Raw genomic sequence first — 9884 nt, 5'->3', positions numbered from 1 at the left:
CCACTGGGGAAATGGGCAGGAATTCTTGCTGCTCAGCCATGGCCACACGTACAGAGCTGCACAGCAGTAGGTGTGCTGGGGAAGCTGATCTGAGCAAACCATTGGAAATGACCCTTCAGTGAGAACAGAAACCAGAGTGTAGAAAATCCTCTGTGTTAAGTGATTGTGGCTGAGGGCTTGAGGAGCTGGGCTAGGGAAACCAGAGGTGTCTTTCTGTGGCAGTTTGATTCTTGCCAGCTAGGCCATGTGGTGTCTCCATGGCTGTACTTTCAGTGTCTGATCACCCAGGGTGCCACAGGGAGCCAAGTCTAGATGTGTTCAGAGGCTAAAGACACGTCAACATTTCAAACTCCCCCGCAACATTGCTGCTGCAGCTCAGTAATGGAGATGCTCTATGCCAGGTTTTCTCAAACTTCTTTTCACTGCAACCACCTTCTGCCAAAAAAACTTACTGCATGGCCCTGAAAAGAGGTACCAAGCCCCTCCCACACAGGGCAGTGGGGAGCCAAAGCCTGAGCTCCGCCCAGAAGTGGGGAAGGAATAAAACCAGAGCAGGGATTCAGCCCTGGGTGGCGGGAAACTCAGACTTTTGACTTCAGGCCTCAGGCCCCAACAAGTCTAATGCCAGCCGGTTTCCTAAGCTCATTGCTCAATGGGCATCTTACTAGATTGCCAGCTGCCTTTCAACTGCAGTGTGGGAGATCTGTGTGTGTGTAGAGGGAGAGATAACGTGTATGTTGGGGAAGAGTGAGGTGTGTTGAGTGTAGGTAGGAGTGGATCATTTACTTATCCCAATTTGAAAGAGAGAGCAGCTAAGGCTGAGAAAGGAGAATTTACCTGTTTTAGGTCACACAGGCAGGCAGTGGCAGAGTTGGGAATAGGACCCAAGAGCCCTGATTTTCAAACTAACCATCGGATCTCGAATTTTCTACATTGAATGACCTGAGTAAAAGTGCTCTCAGATGAGCTCCACACCAACAACAGTGCGTACAGTAATTATTCAGCAAGTATTTGAGGAGAACTGCAATGTTAGAGAGAATCATGAACTGCTCAGAGACCATTAATGCAGAGAAGCAGCAAAATTCATCAAAAGATAGAACTGGTTCTGACTTATTTCCTTGGTCTTCAAAGAGAATAACAAAGGACCTGAGTCTCACTCCCTGTCAATAACCCCTGCTCAGCCAATCAGGGTAGAGACTGAGGACGAAGCTGAGGGTTCTCACCAGAGAGCCAAAAAGGATGACTCCAGGTCACCGGTGAGGATCACTGCCCAAGGCATATTTCAGTGACCCACATTTTTGAGGTGGATCTCCACAGTGGGAGCTGCAGAGCACTCCCCATAACACACACACACACACACACACAGCTCCTGGGTGTTGGGAGAGAACAGATGAAAGGACAAAAGAAGCAAGAGACAAAGAGAAAGGAGGAGGGAGGAAAAGGTGAAACAAAAGGACAAACCCTAATGACCACAGTGATTCTAGGGGACAAATCCCAGGTGCAGAATAAATTCTGCCTCCTTAATCTCGTGTTTTCCATGCGTAGAATTCAACGGTCACCAGATGGATCATTAGACTGAACAGGTTTCAAACCTCAAGGAGGCTCCACTACCTTCTAAACAGTGGGATGGTTGTTTTCTAGTAAAATCAGGGGAAAGGGAAGGAGAAACCTGCAAAAGAGTTCCTCTCCTGGCGCTCAAGTATATGTGAACCCGAATACTCTCAGTCCTCAAAGAGAGACCTGGAAAAGGAGACTTGCTGAAGCAAAGCCACAGGGGTCTCCTCTGAGGTGTCCCTGGCCCCTCACCCCTGTCCTGCCTGGCTGATGTCAGCATCTCTCTGTGAGGTCACCACCTCCCCACCACCTTTGACCAATAGTCTGAGGTCCTGCAAAAAGTCTTTGTGATGTCACTGCCACACCCCTCCCTTGCTGTGCTAATGTCCTGCCCCTGCCCAGGGACTTTGGAGGTTTGAGCTACTCCTGTGGATCACCACTCATGAGTGTCTGTTCTAGGAAGCAAGCCGCTAGACAGTAAAACATCAGCCGCTGCTCCCAATACTACACTCAGTTTTTCAGAAATTTGTCGACTTTATGGCCAGAAGAGACCATTAGAGCATCTAGTCTGACCCCCTGCATATCACAGGCCTCCTGTATGACACAATAGCTACTTTTGGGTAAACACATTCCAGAAAGGCATCTAGTCTTCATTAAATGACATCAGAAGATTGTGAATCCACCACTTTCCTTGGTAGCTTGTTCCTGTGGTGAATCATCTTTGCTGTTGAATATTTGTGCCTTAGTTGTAATATGAATTTGTCTCTTTTCACCGTCCAGCCATTGGGGCTTGTTATGCTTTTCTCTGCTACATTAAAGAGCCCTTTAATAGCCAATCTTTTCTCTCCAGTAAGGCCCTTCAACACTTCAATGAAGTCACCTTTCAATCTTCTTTTGATAAGCTAAACAGGTTGAGCTTGTTCAATAGCCCTAGAAGGCATTTTTCTCCAGCCCTCACAACATTTGTGGCTCTTGCTGACCCAGCTCCTATTTCACAACATCTTTTTCAAATGAGGACACCAAAACTGGAGGCAGTATTCCAGTATCAGTCTCACTGATGCCGTGTCATCTCCTGTGACGTTATTGACATAATCTGTAACTGTATAGCTCACCGTTGCGACCACTGTTCTATATTTGCAGCCAATATTATAGAAGGTTGTCGTGTAATGGGTCTATGGAGAGGTTATGATTGGCTGATTAGAATTATGCTATCTCTGGATGTATCATTTTTGTAGTTGACGCATGAATATTGGCTCTATGCTGCCTGGGGAGTATTTCAAACTTGTGCCTGCTTCCGGGGAATACTCCAGCCAGACAAATTGGTGTCAATTCTGCCTAGCCTGCTTGATGGATCATTAAGGACCATCAGCTATACAACTGGCCCACTGAGAGAAGTCAGATATGCTTTGTGACTCAGCAAGGTATGCAGGGATCTGCCCTATGGACAGAACTTTAAAGTTTTTCTATGCCACGTGCTGGATAGAGTGTCCTTGGGACAAAGAAAGCAAAAACCACATGGCAAGAGACTATAAAAGGCTGATGCCTCATCTCCATCTTGTCTTCAATCCTGCTCCATACCTCTGAAGGGACTTTGCTACAAACTGAAGCTCTGTACAAAGGACTGAATGACCCATCCCAGGTGTGGATGTACTCCAGAGACTTGATTTCAACCTGCAGTTTATTCCATCACTGCTACAAGCCGGAACCAAGGACTTTGCCATTACTGGATGTGAAGGGTTCAAATCCATGTGCAGTTTATATAACAACCTGATCTATGGATTGTGCCAGCTCTTTTCCAGAGCCAAAGTCCAGAGTATGGTCAAGGGACCAGAGGCCTAGCAAATAGTGATCAGCTAAGAGAAAGCTGGGGTAAACAGAAAGCCTTGCTTGCTAAGATAGGCCTGGTCAGCAAATTGCCAGGTGTTGGAGCTAAGAAGTAAATAATTGTGTCTTATTCAGAGTTGCAAACTGAGCAAAGAATCCCTTTTCCTTTTCTGTTAATCTCTTCTGTAGAGAGACGTTCTTCCCACAGATCCAATCTTGAGTTTATGAGAAGTAGGCACATGTCAGTATAAGATATGGCATCTTTCCACTTCCCTCCCAAGAGACCAATGCCTTGCCTTTAGACACACAGAAAACAATCTTTATTGCCATATGCTTTCACTGGTTCTTTGCTTTAACCCCTAGGAATGTACCTGTTGGACAATCAAAAGAGTTGCTCCTTTCCTATGGACCTCAAATCAGAATTCAACATAGATATTTTATACTACTCACATTTTATCAAATTATTCATTAAATGTTAACTTGCTAACTTGAGACCATGGGTGGAGACATTATGTAACCTGTTAGCACAGTAGCCAATGGTTATCTTGTCTTGGTGCAGAACTTATCCTGGGGTGTGGAACTGCCTATCTCGTCACTTTCCCCCACCCATGGAAAATCTATATATTCTATTGTAATCAATTGACTGACAGTGTCTCTGAGCCTAATACGCAAGGTGACACTCCGCCAGCGCTGTGTGTAATAAACTCCTATTCTTGACCTCTACACTGTGTAGATTATGTCCTTCACAGACACCTGCTGAATAAAGAGGAGATTCAGCATGCAGCACCCAGTGGTGCCTGGCTGAATGCGTCTCCTCTCCCCGCAGCTTGGTGATCTTTTGAGGAAATGGAGAAGATTGCCTCTGCCTAGCTGTACATTGCTTGCAAAAGAAACAGGTCTTTTTGGTGACAAGTGTTGAAAGGAGCCATTAGACAAATGTGGAGACAAGAAAACATCCCCTAACTGAACTTGCATCTGTGGATGCTGAAGCCTAACACAGAGTGCTAAATGCTATATGACCATGGCTGGTGTCAGAAGAGTCTCTACCAAAGCCCTTCTCCACCAGCAGGGGCCTCTCTGTGCACATAACTCCTGGTAGTGTGATGGCTGCAGGCAGTGGAGAACTCTATTTTGGCATCTCTTTGTCGATGAACATCTGCAGTGGCTGTTAAAAGGCCTCTGGATAGTGGTCTTTGGGAAGAGCTGGCTGAAGAGCCTTCCTAGTAACCAGGAAATCCTGGCTTGGCCTGCCAGTTCTTCCTTGCTGAACCTAATGTCTCTGTTGGCTCCTTTTTTGTATCTCTTTTCATAAAAAGAAAAGACCTGTCAGCAGAATCCTTCTAAGTAGTGGTTCAAGACAGAGAGAGCCTTCCTTGTGGCTAAGTCTTGGTGCCATGCGGCATGCCTCACTGCAGTGCCTCCTGTTGGCTGTCCTGGCAATTAGCTCTGGTCCCCTGGTGCGCCTTCATCTAGTGGCGTCTGGCTGCCATCTGTTCTATCATTAGGACCCATGTCGTTCTCAGGACTTCAATGTCCTCTTATGGACACAGCCCTCTGGCTGTGCCCCACTCAGGTCTCTCCCCTCTTCCAGGGGGCAGCCGTCCTCTACCCAGACACTTGCCTCAGTGGCCAGTTGCAGTCCAGGGTGTAGCCACCTGTGTCAGCAGCGACTGAGGCAAAAGGGGTGCACCTCCAACCCCTGCCATCTGTTTCTCTGGACCACTTCCCCACAGACCTAGCACCTTCCTCCGCCTTTGTATCAGGGCCTCAGTCTGGCAGTAGTCGGCCAGGAGGTCACTCATGCTTCCCTTACCCACCCAGCACTACTCTGATCATGGTGCCCTTCCTTCAGGGCAGCCAATCCTCCTTCCTCAAATTCCAAGGAGTGACTGACTCTTGCTGTGCTGAGCAGCCCTTTATATATGGGCTGCTCCAGCAAGCCTTCTCCTGATTGGCTCTCCCAATAAGCCCTTTCCTGATAGGCTGGGTTCTGCACAGCCTCTGCAAGGCTGCCTTAATCTTTCTTCTGCTTGTTTGGGGCAGCCACCCCACCACACTTGGAAAGCGGCAAATGAGAAATCTAGAGCTGAAGGAAAGGTTACCATGACTCAGAACTGAGCCGAGGTTGCTGCGACTGAAACACAGATCACTAACCACTATATGATCACAGTGGCTGGTGGGAGAAGCACATGTTAGAAGTCCTCTGTCAACTCAGCTGTGGCTTGCTGTGCACGGAGAGCCAGACACCTCAAGGTCTGCAAGTCTTGAGGGAAATGGGGAACGTCTGTACTTTGGAATTTGCAGGTGTTATCCTGAACCATCAAGTGGAACAGTTGTAAACCCTTTTGCAAGGCAGGCACCATGGCTTAGCTGGCTAAAGCACCTGTCTAGTAAACAGGAGATCCTGGGTTCAACTCCCAGTGGTGCCTTGTTGCATGGCTTTTGTCTCCTCTGCTCACATTTTCCTGTGTCTTTCTAGGAAACAGAAGAGACCTCCTTGGTATCAAGTAATTGCTTGTTAAGGAAAAGGCTTCTTTGGGAGAGAAGCATTGGAAAGAATCAAATCACACGCCGGGAGTTGATGAAATGGCTGCTGTGACGGGCATTGGCATGGGGGTGGCTTCGACTGCAATTGCTGCAACACAAGCGCCAGTGCCACACGTCCTTGTGATTTGCTGGGGATGTCCACACACAGAGGTCATGTCACCTTCCTTTTGATTGTCAGTGATGAGAAATGGAGCAGCTGGGAGAAAAGTCCCAGAGAGCAGGCAGGTGCCTGGCCCAGCAGAGTGGCTAAGCTGGGCCAGGCACCTGCCAGGTAAAGTGGAGGTTAGGGATGCAGCACCCAGTGGTGCCTTGCCAAATGTGTCTGCTCTTCCCACCTTTTGGTCAATCTTTTGAGGAAGCAGAGAAGATGCCTTTGCCTTGCAGTGCAGATGCTTCCAAAAGAAACCAGTCATTTTTTCTGAAAGTGTCGGAAGGAGGCACCTAAGAAACATGGAGACAAGGAAAAGGTCATCGTAACTCAACTTGCATCCATGGCTCTTGAGGCCACAACGCAGAGCACTGAGCACTGTACGACCACAGCTGGTGACAGAAGGGGCTTTTCCAAAGGCATTTTCCACTAGCAGGGTCCTCTCTGTGTGCAGAATTCCTCATCGTTTGATGTCTGCAGGCCCTGGAGATCACCCAGGCTTCAGTGTGAACACAAATATCTGCACCACAGTTTTTAGCCCCTCAGCTTTAGCTCCATGAGCCCAAGTCAGATGACCCAGGCCAGCCTTGCTGCCATATTTATCCCAGGAGAGATGGACTCTAAGGGTACTTCTCCATTGCAATGGAAGCCCAGGTGTGGCACACTCTACTCAAAGCAGCGCCTTGGAAGCCCCATATTCACCACTCTCATATAATGATGACACGGTTTGTACAAAGTCTGCCTGGTGAGGTATCATTTCAAAAATCTTGATCTGTTGTACATTAATATCATGTTGGATTGTGTGTGCTCACATTGGTTGGGAAGTTATGAAGTTTTGCTTGGTGTGTGTTACTGAGATATGTTATGAGGTGGGGAAATGCCCCCCACCAGACTTTCAGGTGCGACAAGGGAGGAGCCAGACTTGCTGCTGGCCCATTGAAGGGATCCACACTCCCAAGGACCATCCCAGGAACCGTGTACAATGCAGACTTCTCTGAGATAGCACAGCGACAATGGACACTGCTTGACTCACATCACAGCAAAGGAGCTTCCTAGCAAGTTGGAAGACACTATGAAAGGGGGGTAGAGACATTATGAATTGGCCTCTCTCCCCCACAACTCAATATCTGTAAACACATCCGGAGGACAAACACTGAACTGAGATAAATCAGAAGAGAATAATAATAATAATAATAATAATACATTCATATCAAAGTCCCCAACCAGACTAGTATTGGTGTTTCAGCAGAAAATTTTCAGTTTGGGAATTTTGTTTTCTCAGTCAGACCTTGCCAAGGGAAGCAGGAGAAAATGTTTGAGTTGCCTCCTTCAGAACAGCTTGGCCTAGACACTAGCTCTGGTTCACTGTTCTGGCCTTGCTCAGGATGGGGGTATTTTAATTATTTCAGCAGGTCCCGGGGTGTTTGGGGGAGATGATGAGGATGTTACCTTTTGAGATAAAAACTAAGAAATACAGGACTAGAGAATTCTTTTTTTTTTAAGAAATCTGGGATTTAGACATTTAATTTAAAGCAAGGGAGTTCTGAGTTCCTGAGAAGGTTTTTGTTTGCAAGAAACAACATTGTTGGGTCTGTTATTGTACCAATGGGGGAGATGGTTGTCTATAAAGGAGGGATGAAGACTAAATGTGTCCGATGAGGATGGGATTCGAACCCATGCGTGCAGAGCACAATGGATTAGCAGTCCATCACCTTAACTACTCAGCCACCTCATCAGAACTGCTGAAAGATGAACAGGAGGAGAAATCTAAGGCCAGCAGAGATAGGGACAATAAGGAGTTTTGAAACACTAAGTGGACGCAGGGGCTGAATGAGCTCCCCCTCACATCTAGTGAGGAGCTGGGAAAGACTTCAGGAACAGACGGTGTTTGCATAGACACACCTACTCTGCCTAGCTATGCAGCATGATGGGGCCACTTTCCCAAAATGACCAGTTTCAGCTGGTGGTGGGTTACAAATCACTTTAGCATTGAGTGGAATGAAATGTTATTATCCTTCCTGTATGAGTGAGGGCAGCAGAACATACCTAGTCCGTCCTGATGGAGGCTGGGTGGGTGAGAATAGCTTTTATTGGACTGCATAGAAGCCATTGAGAACATCATCCTAAACCAGGGGTCCCCAAACATTTCACACTGTGCCCTCTTATCCATGGCTGTGGACCCTCGGAAACCACAATCGGAAACCGAGGCTGGGAGTGGGGCTGTTGCTTGCTGGGGAGAGGGGTGCGGACAGGGGTAAGAGGTCGAGGCTGAGCTGGGAGCCAGAGCCCCAGGCTGAGGTGGGGTTGGAGAAGAGCTGGGGCAGAGTGGGGCTCAGTGCTGCTCCCTCCATGGGGGCTGGCTCAGACCCTGAGGTGCCCCTATGAATGTTCCTCTGTGTCCCCCTAGGAGTCATGCCCCACTTTTTGGGAACCACTGAACCCTTCTCGCTAAGCAGGGGCTCGTGATGCCAAAGCCCAGGGACAGGGAGAACAAGTGCAGGGCCCCAGCACTGGAACCATGTGAAGGGGCTGCAGGAGAGGGGCAATGGCTGGTGGCCCAGGAGTTAAGGGCAAAGGGGGCACAGGAGGGGCAGGAGTTAGGGGTGAAGGAGGTGCAAGGGTTGGGAGTGCAGGAGCTAGCGGTAAAGGGGAGTGGGGATCATCCAGGGCAATGGGAAGTGCCAGTACAAGCTTTGCCCAGGGCACCATTTCCCCTAATGCTGGTCTGAGCAAACAATTGGAAATGACCCTTCAGTGAGACCAGAACCATAGTGTAGAAAAGCCCTTTTGTTAAGTGGTGGTGGCTGAGGGCTTAGGGAGATGGGTTAAAAAACAACAAGCATCTTTCTGTGGAGGTTTGATTCTTGCCTGCTAGGCAAGGCTGGTGTGTGGTGTCTCCATGGCTGCACTTTCAGTGTCTGATCTGCCACAGGAGCCAAGTCTAGACATATTCAGAGGCTCTATGCCAGGGTTTCTCAAACTTCCTTTCACTGCAACCTTCAGCTAAAAAAACAAAAACCTTACTATATGGCCCTGGAAAGAGGGACCAAGCCCTCCACACCAGGCAGGGGCAGGGGAGCCAAAGCCTGAGCCCTGCCCCAGTTAAGGGAGGGCAAAACCAAAGCTTGAGGGATTCAGCGCTGGGTGGTGGGGCTCAAACTTTTGGCTTCAGCCTCAGGCACCAACAAGTCTAATGCCAGCCCTGGCAACCCCATTAAAACAGGGTTATGACCCACTTTGGGGTCCTGACCCACAGCTTGAGAACCACTGCTCTATGCTGAGGGGAGAGAGTTTTCCTGTGGGTGCAGTTAATCCACTTCCCCAAGAGGTGGCAGCTCTGTCAGTGGGAGAAGCTATATCGGTGGGTGCGCAAGCTGTGGTGGTTGCCACCTTTAAGAAGTTTAATCAAACCCCATTTTTAAAACCACCTGTGGTCTGGGAATGGCAACGGAGCTCAATGAAGCAGGGTCTGTCCTTCAAAGTCCTGGAGATCACAATTCTATACTCCTGTTGTCACAGGGGTATAGCTCAGTGATAGAGTGCTTAACTGCAGCTCAAGTGGTCCTTCGTTCAAACTCCTGTGTTCTCTTATAACCTTCTTTCTTTTTTTAAAAAAAAGGAAAACATTTATTTTCCATTCTCCATTCTGTTCAGGAGCTCCACTATACAGGGTGCTTGATATGAATGTAAACACTCAACATTTCGCTGTCCAAATGCATAAAAACCTAGCGAAGCTGTCCATCAGCTGAAATCAGTTCCAATCCTCTGTCTAGTTTATGTTTTCATCAATTAAACAAAGGTATCATACGAA

General features: G+C 48.0%; 1 protein-coding gene and 2 non-coding genes across 3 annotated transcripts in view; 1 reads left to right on the top strand and 2 right to left on the bottom strand.

Annotated features, from left to right (window-relative positions):
- LOC120375609 (zinc finger protein 850-like) overlaps positions 1–9884 on the bottom strand; it is a gene marked incomplete at both ends in the record, with an annotated part of 390939 nt that overhangs the window by 269747 nt on the left and 111308 nt on the right. The gene's annotated exons all lie outside the window — the stretch shown is intronic.
- On the top strand, positions 5734–5807 carry TRNAT-AGU. The gene has a single exon. It is a non-coding gene; the product is annotated as a tRNA-Thr (tRNA).
- On the bottom strand, positions 7727–7808 carry TRNAS-GCU. The gene has a single exon. It is a non-coding gene; the product is annotated as a tRNA-Ser (tRNA).

The sequence above is a fragment of the Mauremys reevesii genome, linkage group 12 (genome assembly GCF_016161935.1).
Source record: "Mauremys reevesii isolate NIE-2019 linkage group 12, ASM1616193v1, whole genome shotgun sequence".
NCBI lineage: Eukaryota > Metazoa > Chordata > Testudines > Geoemydidae > Mauremys > Mauremys reevesii.
The sequence above is the reverse complement of the archived record's forward strand: the minus strand, read 5'-3'. Positions and strand labels throughout refer to the sequence as shown.